This window comes from Macaca nemestrina, unplaced genomic scaffold (assembly GCF_043159975.1).
Source record: "Macaca nemestrina isolate mMacNem1 unplaced genomic scaffold, mMacNem.hap1 Scaffold_48, whole genome shotgun sequence".
NCBI classification, from domain to species: domain Eukaryota; kingdom Metazoa; phylum Chordata; class Mammalia; order Primates; family Cercopithecidae; genus Macaca; species Macaca nemestrina.
Window position 1 is genome coordinate 123,338 of NW_027257678.1, and position 16,201 is coordinate 139,538.

Here is a 16,201-nt window from a genome sequence, read left to right on the forward strand (position 1 = left end):
GTTTGGTTCCTGGGCTGGGCAGCTGTACCTCACCCCGGGACTTCATGGCCTAAGTCCCTCCTGCCGTTTATCACCCAGATACCTGCACAGACAAAATGCCTTTGTGCAACACTTTATTGGGAAAGATTTACACATGGTGACCTGTCATAGACCGAGGGATGAGAAGAGGGTGCCAGAAGCGTTGGGGCCCCAAGGTGGCTCAGATGGAAGCTATGGGACGGCCGTCCCCCGGCCCACGCATCTGCACCTCAGTTTCCCCTTTGTGAAATGGGAAGCTTATGCTTCCTTCCAAGTCTGCAATATCAGTGCCATGAGCTAAAAGTGGAGCGAAAGACACAAGGAAGAGGCTTCCCACTCCCAGGACCTGCCCCCAAGCTCTGACCTCACATTGTGGATGCAAAGAAAGGGAATTTGTCCAAAACCCACTGCCCAGGGGCCCCTTCCGTTTCGGGGAAGTGCAGTGCTCTCTGGATACCCAGAAGCTGGAGCAGGGGCCCAGGGGACTCTTGTCTGGACAAAACTTTGATTTTGTAGGAGTGGAGGTGGTCCCTGGGCGGAGGGCAGGGAGGACACCCCCAGGTCTGCTTCAGTTGCAGGCAGAGTATTTAGCTGGGGAAAAGGAAATTCTCTCCAGGACCCTCTCCAAGGTAAGGACTCTTTCTGGGGAGGAGACAGCGGCCTGGTTCACAGAATTCCCAGGACCAGCTGGCAGAGGGAGCGTTGCGGAGCTTACTCCTCCTGGAGCTTCTCTGGGGCAAGGCTGGTGGGCTGGGATGCTGCCTTCCGCCGGCTGGGGCTGCCCCCACCCAAAGCCAGCCCCAGCCCCAGCCCTGCCAGGGCCAGGAAGTGGATACAGAAGTAGATGGAGGCCCAGTACCGAAGCGTGTCGGCCAAGGAGAGCAGCACGAAGCCCATGCACATGTAGTCATAGGCGCGCATCTTCAGGAACCAGTGCACCCAGTCTCAGGCCTTCTGGCCCCATGGGCTTAGCCGCCCCCGCAAGGCTGACTCCAGCCGGCCCTCAGCAGCCAGGCACAGAGGGATGGTCAGGAAGCTCAGGTAGTAGCCCGGGTGGAGGCTGCGCCAGTAGGCGCTCAGCAGCATGGTCCAGGCGCTCCTGAGGAGGAGGCTGGGAGTCAGGACCTGCGAGTCCAGGTCCCCAGTGCCCACTGACCCCAGATCCAGGAGTCCGGGGCTCCAGCCCCCCCTCCCTCAGACCCAGGAGTCCAGGCCCCCAGCCCCTCCTCCCTCAGACCAGGAGTCCAGGCCCCACCCCTTCCTTCCTCAGACCCAGGAGTCCAGGCCCCTGCCCCTTCTCCCTCAGACCCAGGAGTCCAGACCCCACCTCCCTCCTCCCTCAGATCCAGGAGACCAGGCCCCAGGCCCTCCCCGCTCAGAACCATGCCCCTAGCTCTGGAAGGCGGAGGAGGCTATAAGTCTCCTACAGGGATCCAGGAGCTCGCAGCCTCCCATACACACTCACAGTCCTATGAAGACCCTCTCCTCCTTTAAAGATTTAACATTTTATGTTCCACTGCCCTTCCTCTCCCAGGACCAACAAGTCTAATTCTTCAGCCCAATGGTTTGTTTTGTTTTGTTTTGTTTTTTGAGACGGAGTCTCGCTCTGTCACCCAGGCTGGAGTGCAGTGGCCCGATCTTGGCTCACTGCAAGCTCCGCCTCCTGGGTTCAAGTGATTCTCATGCCTCAGCCTCCCAAGTAGCTGGGATTACAGGCAAGCGCAACCAAACCCAGCTAATTTTTGTATTTTTTTGTTGTTGTTCAGATGGAGTCTCGCTCTGTCACCCAGGCTGGAGTGCAGTGGCGCAATCTCGGCTCATTGCAACCTCCGCCTCCCGGGTTCAAGTGATTCTCCTGCCTCAGCCTCCCGAGCAGCTGGGACTACGGGTGTGTGCCACCACGCCAGGCTAATTTCATTCACCATGTTGGCCAGGATGGTCTCGATCTCTTGACCTTGTGATCTGCCTGCCTCTGCCTCCCAAAGTGCTGGAATTACAGGCGTGAGCCACCGTGCCGGGCCATTTTTGTATTTTTAGTGGAGATGGGGTTTCACCACATTGGCCAGGATGGTCTTGATCTCCTGACCTTGTGATCCATCCGCCTCGGCTTCCCAAAGTGTGGGATTACAGGGGTGGGCCATTGCACCCAGCCTCTTTTTTTTCTTTGTAGAGATGGAGTCTTGCTGTGTTGCCCAGGCTGGTCTCGAACTCCCAAGCTTAAGTGATCCTCTCACCTTGGCCTCCCAAAATACTGGAATTACATTGCACCTGGCCAAGTCCTGTTTTCTTGAGAAGGGAGGACTACTGGTTTTCTGGTTCTTCAAGAGTGTGGAGGCTGGGGGCAATGGCTGGCGCCTGTAATTGCAGCACTTTGGGAGGCTGAGGTGGGAGGGCTGCTTGATGCCAGGAGTTCAAGACCAGCCTGGGCAACATAGTGAAACTCCATCTCTATTAAAAAAAAGAAAAAAAGGGCCAGGCGCGGTGGCTCACACCTGTAATCCCAGCTATCTGGGAGGCCGAGGTGGGCAGATCATGATATCAGGAGACTGAGACTATCCTGGCTAACATGATGAAACCCCATCTCTACTAAAAATACAAAAGATTAGCTGGGCATGGTAGTGTGTGCCTGTAATCCCAGCTACTCAGGAGGCTGAGGCAGGAGAATCACTTGAAACTGGGAGGTGGAGGTTGCAGTGAGCTGAGATCGCACCACTGCACTCCAACCTGGGCGATAGAGTGAGACTCAGTCTTAAAAAAAAAGGGCAGGAGTTCGATTGGAGACCAGCCTGGCCAACATGGTGAAACCCTGTCTCTACTTAGAATACAAAAATTAGCCTGACGTGGTGGCAGGTGCCTGTAATCTCTGCTACTTGGGAGCCTAAGGCAGAGGAGAATCACTTGAACCCGGGAGGCAGAGGTTGCAGTGAACTGAGATTGTGCCACTGCACACCAGCCTGGGCAACGAAAGTGAAACTCTGCCTCAAAAAAAAAAAAAAAAAGAAAAAGAAAAGAAAAGAAACCAGGAGCCCCCAGCCTCCCATTCCTCTATACAGCCCAGGTCCCCTCTTCCTTCAGGAACTCAGGATTTCGGAAGCCTGTCCGCCTTCCTCCCTCAGGGCCCCAGGAGTCTCTACTCCTTTCTTTTTAGGGGCCCAGTTCATCCCCTCCCACCCAGAATCCCTCCCGTCCTTTCCCTCAGGACCCAGGATTCGGAGTCCCAGCCTCTTCTTCCTTCAGGGATTCAAGAATATAATTCCTGCCTCCTGAAGACTCAGAAATCTCCAGCCTCGGTCGCCTCCTCTTTTGGGACCCAGAGTTTTGGTCCCCTCTCCTCATATACCCGTAAATTTCATTCCCTAACCCTTGAAGACCTACAGAGTCAGGCTCTCACCCCATCTTTATCAACGACAGAGAAATCGCTGTCCATCTCACTCCCCATCTGTGTATCTATCAGTGAGCTTTGCCACAGACGGTGACCTGAGGGAGGTCTTTCCTGTCGTGGTCACTGACTTGTCCCTCAGACACATCTGAGTGCTAGAAGCACAAAAGTAACCCGATGATTTAAAAAAAAAACAAAAAACAAAAAAACCTCTGACCGGTGCAGTGGCTCACACCTGTAATCCCAGCACTTTGGGAGGCCGAGGCAGGTGGATCACCCGAGGTCAGGAGTTCAAGACCAGCCTGGCTAATATGGCAAAACCTGGTCTCTACTAAAAATACAAAGATTAGCCTGGCATGGTAGCACGTGCCTGTAATCCCAGGTACTAGGGGGGCTGAGGCAAGAGGATCGCTTGAACCCGGGAGGGGGAGGTTGCAGTGAGCCGAGATCATGCCACTTCACTTCAGCTATAAAATAAACAAAAAGGATGAATCCTGTGCATTTTAAGGTGTTTGGGAGCATCCCTGGCCTCCACCCACTACATCCCACTAGCACCTTCCAGTTAAAACAAAATGTCTCCAGGGATTGCCACGTGTCTCCTGGGGGTGCAGCAGCAGCACAACTGCCCCCAGTTGAGAAGCACTTGTGTAAACACTGGGGTGCTCTGGGCTTTGACCTGGCTTCAGCCCCAGAGCTTTTAGTATCATCTATATACCTGGCCAGATGCAGTGGCTCACGCTTATAATCCCAGCACTTTGGGAGGCTGAGATGGGAGGACTGCTTGGGGCCAGGAGTTTGAGAACAGCCTGGTCAACACAGTGAGACCTCATCTCTCTATATTCTTTAAAAAAAAAAAATTATTTAAAAAATTTTGGCCAGGCATGGTGATTCACACCTGTAATCCCAGCACTTTGGGAGGCCAAGGCAGGCAGGTCACTTGAGGCCAAGAGTTCGAGACTAGCCTGGCCAACATAGCGAAACCCTGCATCTACTCTTGGCATGAGAATCACTTGAACCCAGGAGATGGTGGTTACAGTGAGCTGAGATCACACCACTGCACTTCACCCTGGGTGACAGAGCATCGAAAAAATAATAACAATAAATAATAATAAAAATTTGTAAAGGTATAATTTACACCTGATGCCACTCAAGCGTCCCTTTTTAAGAGCGACTTTTCCCTTAAGCATCAGAATCACATAATTACCTATCCAATAACCTCAGCTGGAAATCTAATAGTCACCTCAGAGTCAATCAGACTAAAACCCAAGCCCTGTTTCCTCATCCTTCTTACTCCCAAAACTTACTCCTGCTGGGTCTTCCCCTTCCATGTTTAATTTAATTTAATTGATTAATTAATTTTTGCTTTTTTACTTTTTTATTTTTTTGAGATAGAGTCTTTTCTGTCACCCAGGCTGGAGTGCAGTGGTGCAATCTCGGCTTACTGCAAGCTCTGCCTCCCAGGTTCATGTTGTTCTCCTGCCTCAGCCCCCCGAGTAGCTGGGACTACAGGTGCCCACCACCACGCCCGGCTAATTTTTTGTATTTTTAGTAGAGACGGGGTTTCACCATGTTAGCCAGGATGGTCTTGATCTCCTGACCTTGTGATCCGCCCACCTCTGCCTCCCAAAGTGCTGGGATTACAGACATGAGCCACCGTGCCCGGCCTGTTTTATTTTATTTTGAGATGAAGTTTTGCTCTGTTGCCCAGGTGACCTCGGCTCACTGCAACCTCCGCCTCTTGGGTTCAAGTGATTCTCTTGCCTCAGCCTCCCAAGTAGCTGGGATTACAGGCGCCCGCCACCATGCCCGGCTAATTTTTGGTATTTTTAGTTGAGAAGGGGTTTTGCCATATTGCCCAGGCTGGTCTTCACCATATTGTCCTGACCTCAAAGTGATCCACCTGCCTGGGCCTCCCAAACTGCTGGGATTACAAGTGTGAGCCACCCCACCTGGCTATGAGTTTCTACTTCTTTTTTTTTTTTTTTTTTTGAGATGGAGTCTCGCTCTGTTGCCCAGGCTGGAGTGCAGTGGCCAGATTCTGGCTCCCTGCAACCTCCACCTCCTGGGTTCAAACCATTCTCCTGCCTCAGCCTCCCGAGTAGCTGGGACTACAGGTGCGCACCAGCACGCCCCAGTAATTTTTTGTATTTTTAGTAGAGATGTGGTTGCACCATGTTAACAAGGATGGTCTCAATCTCCTGACCTCGTGATCCACCCGCCTCGGCTTCCCAAAGTGTTGGGATTACAGGCGTGAGCCACCACGCCTGGCCTTTTTCTTTTGAGACAAAGTCTCGCTCTGTCGCTCAGGGTGGAGTGCAGTGGCATGATCTCGGGTCATTGCAACCTCTGCCTCCTGGGTTCAAGCGATTCTCTTGCCTCAGCCTCACAAGTAGCTGGGATTACAAGTGTGCACCACACATCTGGCTAATTTTTGCATTTTTAGTAGAGACAGGGTTTCACCATGTTGGTTAGGCTGGTCTTGAACTCCTGACCTCATGATCCATCCGCTTGGGCCTCCCAAAGTGCTGGGATTCCAGGCGCCAGCTGCCGTGCCTGGCCTGAGTTTCTGCTTCTAAAGGCTGCACAGATAACAATATCAAGCACAGAGTCTCCACTCAAGAAATACTGGAAAAATGAAAAACAATAAAAACGAATACGTAGCACGCGCTTACCTGTCAGGCCTCACATTAAATACATTTCACATTTTATCACATTTAGTCCTTCTATCTACCTATGAAACCAGTAATAAATAGCATTAACTCCATTTAACACTTGAGGCAACTAAGAGGTCAACTAACTCATCAAGGTTTCTCCATAACCTGGATGGCCAAGATTCCAGGAAGGCTGGCTGTTGAGTCCAGAGGACTCAGTACATTGCTTCTGTCAAGTGAGGCTGACTTTACAGAAGTAGAAACTGAGGCCCAGAGAGGGGAAATGGTTTTACACCAGCATGCTGCCACTAATCAGAGGCAGGGCAAAACCAGGCTAAACAAACTACAACTCCCATGAGACTCCGGGGCAGAAGCCCAGCCAGGGAAGCTGCAGGCTACCCTGGGGCTTGCTGGGTGATGTAGTTCTGCAGTGTCACCTGAGGCTGGTGGGACTCACTCACCGCAGGACATAGGAACTGGCAGGTGCGCTCTTGTAGATATACTGCGCCAGCCACCACTACACTGTCATGTTCCAGTACCGCATGCCATCGCGCACCCGCATGCAGAAATCTGTGCCGTAGCAGTTGATGTTGCGGATGGTCTCATAGTCAGTCATACTCCAGGGAAGCCGCCTTCTCCGGACTGGGGTGTGGAGGATGAGGGTGGGGGACAGACATGCAGCTCAGCCAGGCCTCCTCCCGACGCCTGCTAGAGTCCCAGCCCTGGATGCTAAGGAAGGGATCCTGGCCAGGCAATGGCCCTCTGGCTGTCAGACTTGCTAGGGCAACAAGGGAGGGACCCACCACTGCCAAAGGATGGCATCCCCAGCAAGCAGGAACAACCTGGTTCTGGGGGGGTGACACTTCCGTGGCAACAGAGGGGTGGCACAGGGTTGCTAAGTTACCACCTTTACCTAGCGACAGGGGGCAGTTCACCATACTGCGGGGTGACAAGCGCTAGCAACAAGGGGCATCTGTCAGTACCAGGGGTCTTTTCCCTACCGATAGGGGCTGGCAGGCCGTGGTTGCCAAGGGGGCGACACTCTGCTAACAAAAAGATCGTGGCCCTGGCCTCTTGCTCCCCGCTCTCCTCCCTGCTGGGGGCAGAGCCAGCCCTTGGAGGTGGGGCTGCTGGGTCTTGGGAAGCCTCCCTCGCGCCGCCTGACCTGCTGGGGGGTGGGCATTGGAGGGTGGGGCCGCCCCTGGCCCGGGCTTTGGCGGCCATGGGGTAGGCCCCGAAGTCGGCAGCAATCCAGGCCACGCAGAAGCGCATGCGGAAGGCGAAGAAGACGGGATCATGTAGAAGAGGCAGGCGGGCAGCCGGGGGCGTAGAAGGCGTCCTCGCGCACAGCCTCCAGCGGGAAGAGGTGGGAGGAGAGCAGGAACAGCAGGCCGAAGAGCGGGGCCGGCCAGGCGCGGCGCAGCAGGGGCCGCAGGCTGGGCACGGCCCCGGGGAAGGGCTGCTCCAGCCAGTCCAGGTAGGTGCGGTAGCGGAAGAATGGGCCTGTGGGGCGGGGAGGGAGGGCCGCCATCAGACAGGCAGGTGGGCAGAGCTCAAGTCCGCAGGAGGAGGAGAGGGAGCTTGGAGGGAAGGGGGGAAGAGGGAGAGAGAGGGGCAGAGACTGGGCGCCGGGGATACCCCAAGGGTAGGGACAGAGACCCAGGGAAATGGGGATAAGGAATGAGAGACGGGGGTACAAGAAACTCAGAGAGACAGAGACAGTGACAGAAAATTAGAAAGAGGGGCCGGCGCGGTGGCTCACACCTGGAATCCCAGCACTTTGGGAGGCCTAGCTGGGAGGACTGCTTGAGCCCAAGAGTTCGAGACCAGCCTGGGCAAAACGGCAAGACCCCATCACTACAAAAAATAAAAATTAGCCAGGTGTGGTGGAGGGCACCTGTAATCCCAGCTACTGGAAGGGCTGAGGCGGGAGGATCATTTGAGCCCAGGCTGCAGTGAGCAGTGACTGTGCTACTGCATTCCAGCCAGGGAGGGAGGGAAGGAGGGAAGGAGGGAGGGAGGGAGGAAGGAAAGAAACTAGGAGATAGCTGTGGAACTTTAGCTACAACATGATGGTGATCTGGCCTAGGGAGGAAGCAGTGTGATTCACAGAAGGGACCAGGGTTAAAATTTTTGTATGTTCACCAAAGACCATATGTTTAGGTCAATGTAGCATGGGAAGTTAAAAATAAAAAAAAAAAAGAAAGAAAGAAAAAAAACAAATTAAAATAAATAAGACCACATGTTGTGTGATTCCATTTATAAGTACAATGTCTGGAACAGGCAAATCTTTACAAATAGAAAGTCAATTACTGGTTTCCAGGGATGGATGGAGGTTTGGGGGATGATGGATATGGGGTTTCTTTGCAGGGTATGAAATTGTTCTGAAAATAACTACACAGTGGTCATGTTTGCACAACTCTGTGGATATACTAAAAATCAGGGAGTTGTATGTTGGTTTTTCTTTTTCTTTCTTTTTTTTTTTCAGGAAATCAAAGAAGCCAAGAGTTGTATGTTTTAACTGGATGAATATGTGAATTAGAGTTCCCTAAAGCTGTTATTGAAAAAAAAAACTGATGAGGTAAACATTAATGAAAAATCTTTTTTTTAAATTTCACACATATATATACATATATATACACATATATATACACACGCACACACATATTATATATATAAATATATATACATATATATATATTTTTGAGACGGAAACTTGCTCTGTCATCCAGGCTGGAATGCAGTGGCGCAATCTTGGCTCACTGCAAGCTCTGCCTCCCAGGTTCACGCCATTCTCCCGCCTCAGCCTCCTGGGTAGCTGGGACTACAGGTGCCCGCTACCACGCCCAACTAATTTTTTGTATTTTTAGTAGAGACAGGGTTTCACTGTGTTAGCCAGGATGGTCTCGATCTCCTGACCTTGTAATCCACCCGCCTTGGCCTCCCAAAGTGCTGGGATTACAGACCACCACGCCTGGCCGACATACATATATATTTTTTGAGACAGAATCTTGCTCTGTTGCCCAGGCTGGAGTGCAGTGGTGCAATCTCAGCTCACTGCAACCTCTGCCTCCTGGGTTCAAGCGATTCTCCCGTCTCAGCCTCCCAAGTAGTTGGGATTACAGGCGCAGACCACCATGCCCGGCTAATTTCTGTATTTTTAGTAGAGACGGGGTTTCACCATGTTGGCCAGGCTGGTCTCAAACTCCTGACCTCAGGAGATCTGCCCGTCTCGGCCTCCCAAAGTGCTGGGATTACGGGCGTGAGTCACTGCACCCGGCCCTTTTAATTTTATATTTATTTATTTTTTAAAAATAAAGGTTTAAAATAAAGGGATGGGATCTTGCTACGTTGGCCAAGTGGATCTTGAACTCTTGGCCTCAAGCAATCCTCTGGTCTCAGCCTCCCACAGTGCTGAGATTATAGGCGTCAGTCCCCATGCCCAGATGAAAAATATTTCCTTAAACTGAAAGTGGACCCTAAGCTGTGAATATTTGTTATCTAGGCAGCAAAAAAATCAGGTTGACATAGATCTTTACCTCCTTTCTCTCTTCTCTGTGCTCCCGATAAGCTACAGGAGAAGAGAAGAGCAAGGAATCACTTAGGCTGAGAACAGCCAGCTTCTACCCCGAAGCAGCTCTGGTCCAGCGGAGGCATGAGACGTAGACCCAGACACATGCTCACCCTCACAGCAGCAGATGCTAGGATGGAGGTTGCCCCGGGCAGGGCGGGAACACAGAACAGGCACTCAGGGCGGCGGAGGGACAGAGCTGTTGGGCAGGCCCACTCACCTGTCATGATTCCCATGTAGCAGTAACTGTAGCTGAGCATCTCCATCAAGGAGGGCACGTCAGGCAGCAGTCCCAGGGTGGGCCCCTTGTTGAAACCCGAGGTCATTTCCTTCCTCTGGGCCAGGTGCAGGTCCTGGACTTCACTGGCCAGGCTCACCAACAGGGCGGAAGGGGGTGAGCACGGGGCCAGGTCAGACTTTGGGCCCTTCCCCACACCCATCTCCCTTGTGCTGCTGCCCTCTGCAGCCAAGGGGTGCTGCATGCTCGCAGCTCTGCATATCTAGGTTGTGTGTAAGGCCTCTAGCTGGGCAGTGTTCCCCAGGGATCAGTCCCAGGCCCTCCTCCCCGCCTTCCCTGTTCTGTCCTTACCTGCTCTCAGGCAGTCACAGAGGTTTCGATACTATCCACACACTGATGATGCTCAAACGCTACCCCAGCCCCAGACCTATCCATCAAGTGGCTTATTGGCATTTAGACTCGAATGTCTCCAGGCACCCCAAAACGCACTGGAAATGGAAGACGATGTTACCCGCCCCACAAAGTAGATCCTCTTCTAGTGTCTCCCCTCAAACCATAGGCCACCAAATTGTTCAAGCCCAAAACCTCCCTTACTCCCTCACTCCCCAAATCTGATCTCTCTTTTTTTTTTTGAGACAAGTTTTGCTCTGTCACCCAGGCTGGAGTAGAGTGGCACGATGTCGGCTCACTGCAGCCTCCGCCTCCTGGGGACTCAAGCAATTCTCATGCTTCAGCTGGCCAGGCTGGTCTCGAACTTCTGGCCTCAAGTAATCTGCCTGCCTTAAAATCCCTTAAGTTTGACTCTGTTGCCTCTTTTCATCTCCACTACTGAACTGAATATGTTGTACTCTCCACCCTTTCCCACCAGTCCCAAGGTCCACCCTATATCAATAGATTTCGTTCTTCCAGCTTGTGGCTGGGTTGTCCATAGAAATCCCTGGCTGGAGTCGGACAAAGTCAGGAGAGGGAGGGCAGGGCTTTTATTCCCTTGTGAGATGGCCTTGGGCTGGCCATCACCCTTGATAGATCGTTTCAAGGTGGGTGGCTCTACTCACTCTTTAACAAAAATAATGTTGGCCTGGCGTGGTGGCTCGCGCCTGTAATCCCAGCACTTTGGGAGGTGGGCAGATCACCTGAGATTGCGAGTTTGAGACCAGCCTGACCAACAAGGAGAAACCCCGTCTCTACTAAAAATACAAAAAATTAGCCGGGCATGGTGATGCATGCCTGTAATTCCAGCTACTCAGGAAGCCGAGGCAGGAGAATTGCTTGAACCCGGGAGGCGGAGTTCGTGGTGAGCCAAGATCGTGCTATTGCACTCCAGCCTGGGCAACAAGAGTGAAACTCCGCCTCAAAAAAAAAAAAAAAGAAAGAAAAAGAAAAATATAGGGCCTGGTGTGATGTGGTGGCTCACCCCTGTAATCCCAGCACTTTGGTTGGCCTAGGCGGGCAGATCACTTGATGTCAGGGGTTTGAGACCAGCCCAGCCAAGACAGTGAAACCCCGTCTCTACTAAAAATATAAAGATTAGCCAGGTGTGGTGGTGGGTGCCTGTAGTTCCAGCTACTCGAGAGGCTGAAGCGGGAGAATCGCTGGAACCTGGGAGGCAGAGGTTGCAGTGACATCATACCACTGCCCTCCAGCCTGGGTGACAGAGCGAGATTCTGTCTTAAAAAAAAAATTATTTTTTTTTGTAGAGACAGAGTCTCACTATATTGCCCAGGCTGGTCTTAAACTCCTGGCCTCCAGCAATCCTCCCACTATGACCTCCCAAAGCACTGGGATTGTACAAGTATGAGTCACTGCACCAGGCCTACACAACCCTTTTTCCATCGAGGTACCACAACCTGACCCACTTCCCCTGGGCCTTGAGTTGGAAATGGCTCCTGCTGCTGGTCTGGGGTTCAGGCACCACCCCTTTTTTTTTGAGGCAGTCTTGCTCTGTCACCCAGGATGGAGTGTAGTGGCACTATCTTGGCTCACTGCAAGTTCTGCCTCCCGGGTTCACCCATTATGCTGCCTCAGCCTCCCCAGTAGCTGGGACTACAGGCGCCGGCCACCACGCCCGGCTAATTTTTTGTATTTTTAGTAGAGATGGGGTTTCACCATGTTAGCCAGGATGGTCTCAATCTCTCAACCTCGTGATCCGCCCACCTCGGCCTCCCAAAGTGCTCGGATTACAGGCATGAGCCACCGCACCCAGCTGGCACCATCCCTTTTCACTTCTCTACATCCTGCCCACACGGTGGCCACTCCTTCAATCATCCCAAATGCACATTTCCTGCTGCAGCTCAGACCTACCCATAGCTGACAGCCTGTATCAAGGCACCACAGTCTGTCACCTGGACTTGGATAAAGGAGGATCCCTTTATCCGAGTCCATTCCATCTCGCCCTGTTCCACTTCAATTCTCCTTCAACATCCAGAACCAGTATTTTTTTATTTTTATTTTTTGAGATGGAGTCTTGCCTGGGGAGGCCCAGGCTGGAATGCGATGGTGGGATCTTGGCTCACTGCAACCTCCACCTTCCAGGTTCAAGCAATTCTCCTGCCTCAACCTCCCAAGTAGCTGGGATTACAGGTGTGAGCCACCACACCGGCTCATTTTTGTATTTTTAGTAGAGATGGAGTTTTAGTATGTTGGCCAGACTGGTCTCAAACTCCTGACCTCAGGTAATCCACCCACATCAGCCTCCCAAAGTGCTGGGATTAAAGGCGTGAGCCAAGGCGTGAGCACCTGGCCTAGAATGAGTATTTCTATTTATTTATTTTTGAGACGGAGTTTCGCTCTTGTCGCCCAGGCTGGAGTGCAATGGCGCGATCTCAGCTCACCACAACCTCTGCCTCCTGGGTTCAAGCAATTCTCCTGCCTCAGCTTCCCGAGTAGCTGGGATTACAGGTGTGTGCCACCACGCCCGGCTAATTTTTTGTATTTTTAGTAGAGACAGGGTTTCTCCATTTTGGTCAGGCTGGTCTCAAACTCCCCACCTCAGGTGATCCGCCTGCCTCAGCCTCCCAAAGTTCTGGGATTACAGGCGTAAGCCACCGCGCCTGGCCAGAACTAGTATTTGTAAACATTAGAAACTGGTCACATTGCCTCTTCTGGCAGCAAACCAAAAATCCCCTCTTCCAGCAGATCTCAGTCCTCCATGGGAAGAAGTCCCAAGTCCTCACGGTCGCCAGCCAGACCTAGCATGGTGTCAGCCCTGCTGCCCATTCCCTTTTGCTCTTCCCAGAAAGCGGATGTGGCTGGTGCAGCAGGTGAACCTATCCTGCTCCCCTCCACACACGTCATCCCTACGGCCTGAAATGCTCCTCCTCTAACCCCTCTCTCATCCAACCTACTCCTGCCACTGCTGAGCTCCTGTGGGGCACGCTGAATGCTGTGGAGGCTGCTCCCTACCTAGCATGACCGCTGTGTTCACAGATAAGCCTCCAGTAGGAAACTGTGACTCTGTGGGTCTGGGGTGGGCCCTGGGAGTCTGTTTTCACCCATCTCCCCAGGTGACCAGGAGCCAGACCTGGATGACCTAGTTTTGTGCCCTTCAACAAGTACCTTCTCCCCAGAGCTGGTTTTTCTCCTTTGCAAAATAGCTAGATACAGAGATTCAAGGACAGCATGTTGGTAAACCACCCAGCTGGGCCTCTGGCTCACAGCAAGCACCCAATGGCACCTACTGTTACCCCACATGGGTTATTTCCTCACCCCAGGAGGAGCTGGGAGGTGAAGACCTGCCCAAGAGCATGTGAATGTGGAACCCTATGCCCAGGGCAGCAGTGTGGTGGCGACCCACCCCCAGGGTGTGCAGGAGGTAAAATCCAGGAGCAGCTGGAGGGGGAGGTAAAGTGGGGAGGTGAAGGGGCCCACAGGGAGGCTGGAGGGGAGTGGCAAGCCCCAAGTCTGACCTTTAGCGTCAGTAGCAGCTGGATGGCATTGGTGAAGGGCATGGGAGTTGGCAGGCCCAGCAGGCTGAAGGCTCGGAAGAACAGGAGATAGGAGAAGGTCCAGGCCAGAGCCAGGGTGGGGCAGGAGCTGGGCAAAAGCAGGAGGTGCGTTGTGTTGGGCACATAAGTCTCAGCCTTGGCCACCCACTCCCCGAGTCCAGCCACCAATCCTCCCCCAACTCTCCCCATTCATTCAGAGACAAAAACACAGAAGGGCAGAGAGAGAGGACTGGAGGGTGGATGTAGGGATGGAATGAGTATGATTGAAATGGGGAGAAGAGGCTCAGCCACACAGAAACACACAGCAACAGAGAAGAATGAGGTTCAGAGAAGCTTCAGGTGAAGACCTTGCAATCCTCCGCTTTTTCTTTATTTCCAAGGTCCAGGGCTCAAGAAGAGGGGTGTGGATATGAATGAATATGAATGGTGGCAGGGCCAGCAGACACACCACCCACCTCTCTCCATGACATGGATGTAGCGTGCTGGGACAAACACACAGGGACCAGATGCAGAAGGCGGGGGAGGAAGAAAAGCAGATGAAGAGGCTGGATATGGTGGCTCACGCCCGTAATTCCAGCACTTTGGGAGGCTGAGGCAGGCAGATCACAAGGTCAGGAGTTCGAAACCAGCCTGACCAACGTGGAGAAACCCCATCTCTACTAAAAATACAAAATTAGCCAGGCATGGTGGTGCATGCCTGTAATCCCAGCTACTCGGGAGGCTGGGGCAAGAGAATTGCTTGAACCCGGGAGGTGGAGGTTGCAGTGAGCTGAGATCGCACCATTGAACTCCAGCCTGGGCAATAAGAGCGAAACTCCATCTCAAAAAAGAAAGAAAGAAAAAAAAAAAACATGAAACAGAGAAAGGAGCTGATCAACAAGAGACAGCCAGACAGCCAGAGATGAGGCAGAAGCTGAGAAAGACCCAAAGAGGAAACAGGTTACTTCCTCCTCTGCCCTCCTCTCCCTCTCCTCCCTCCATCAAATTCTCACCAGGGCTGGGCCTGAATGAGGGCCTAGGTCCCAAGGATGGTGATCAGAGAATGCAAAGTGTGGGGGCCACAGGTGAACAAGGTGAGCCCCAGGCCCACAGCAGCTGCCTCCCATCTCTTCAGCCCAGGACCTGCATGGGGAAGGGACAGCATAAGCCTGGAACCTTCCAGAGGGTCTCCCCCTTTATTTTCCACTGCGGAGGGAGCCTGACTCACCGGCTTTCTTAAAGAGGAAGCCGATGGGGATGGAGATAAGAAGAACCACTAGATACGTCCATTCTTCAGGCGACATGGTCTGGGGGAGGGGCAGAGATTCACAGTGAGAACCCAGGAATCCAGGCCCCCTGCCTCCTCCCTCTTCGAGGATCCAGGAACCCAGCCCTCTAGACCCCAGTTTTTGAGGATGATGGAGTCCGAGACTCAGCTCCTCTCCTTTGAGAACCTAGGAACCCGGACTCCAGCCCCTTCCTCCTTGGAGACAGGAATCCACCCCCAGCCCCTCTCCTATGAGCGCACAGGCCTCCAGCTCTTCTCTCCTTTGAGAACCCAGGAAAGCGTGGGGATCTCCCGGCACCCAGGCGCCTCCTTTGCGAAGGCAGAAATCAAAGTTACTCCCCGCACCCATACTGGGGACCCAGATTTGAAGACGCCCCTCTTTAAAAAAACCAGAAACAGCACCCCTCCCAGACCCTTCCTCTTCGACAGCCCAGGAATCTAGACCTCTGAGACCCCTCTTCCAGCGAGGATCCAGGAACCCAGATCCCCTCTTTGGATCCCCCATCCCCCGGCCCTTGTGAAACCAGATATCCGGACCCCCCAGCCCTTCTCCTTCGCGAGCACCCAGAGGAGCCCAGGCCTCCAGCCTCCACCTCCTTCGGTGCTCCAGACCCCTCTCCTACGGAGAACCCGGGGATCGGACACCCTTCCCTCCCCAGGCCCAGGCCCAGCCCCAACCGGTCCCGCGCACCCCAGCGTGGGTCAGATCCAATCCCCGGCAGATCCACAGGCGGTTACGCCAGTCCGGAGCTCTAACGCGCCTCCGGGGCCGCCCCGCACCCACCAGCCTGCAGAGACCCTGCCGCCGTGTAACCTCGCCTTGCCACTGGGCGCCGCCACCCCGGCCCACCTGAGCTGCTCGCCGGGCAGGAGGCGGCCGAGCAGTCCCAGCCCGCAGGCAGCTGCGGCTCCGGCCACGCCTCCCCCGCCCAGCGCGCCCCCGCGCCGCCTGCTCCTTCTGGGCGCCCGCTGGGCCGCGCGGATCCGGGCGGGGATGAGACCATGGTCAGGGTCCCGGGCGGGCAGGGAAGGAGCCCCAGAGCAGGCGACCGGAGCTCGAGTCGGCAACGGGCCAGGAGATCAAGACCATCCTGGCCTATATGTTGAAACCCCGTCTCTACTACAAATACAAA

The 16,201-nt window shown here is 53.6% G+C and overlaps 1 pseudogene; it reads right to left on the reverse strand.

The window, feature by feature from the left end:
- Nucleotides 1–126: 126 nt before the first annotated feature.
- On the reverse strand, nt 127–15,958 carry LOC139361415 (lysophospholipid acyltransferase 7-like; annotated as a pseudogene).
- Nucleotides 15,959–16,201: the final 243 nt, after the last annotated feature.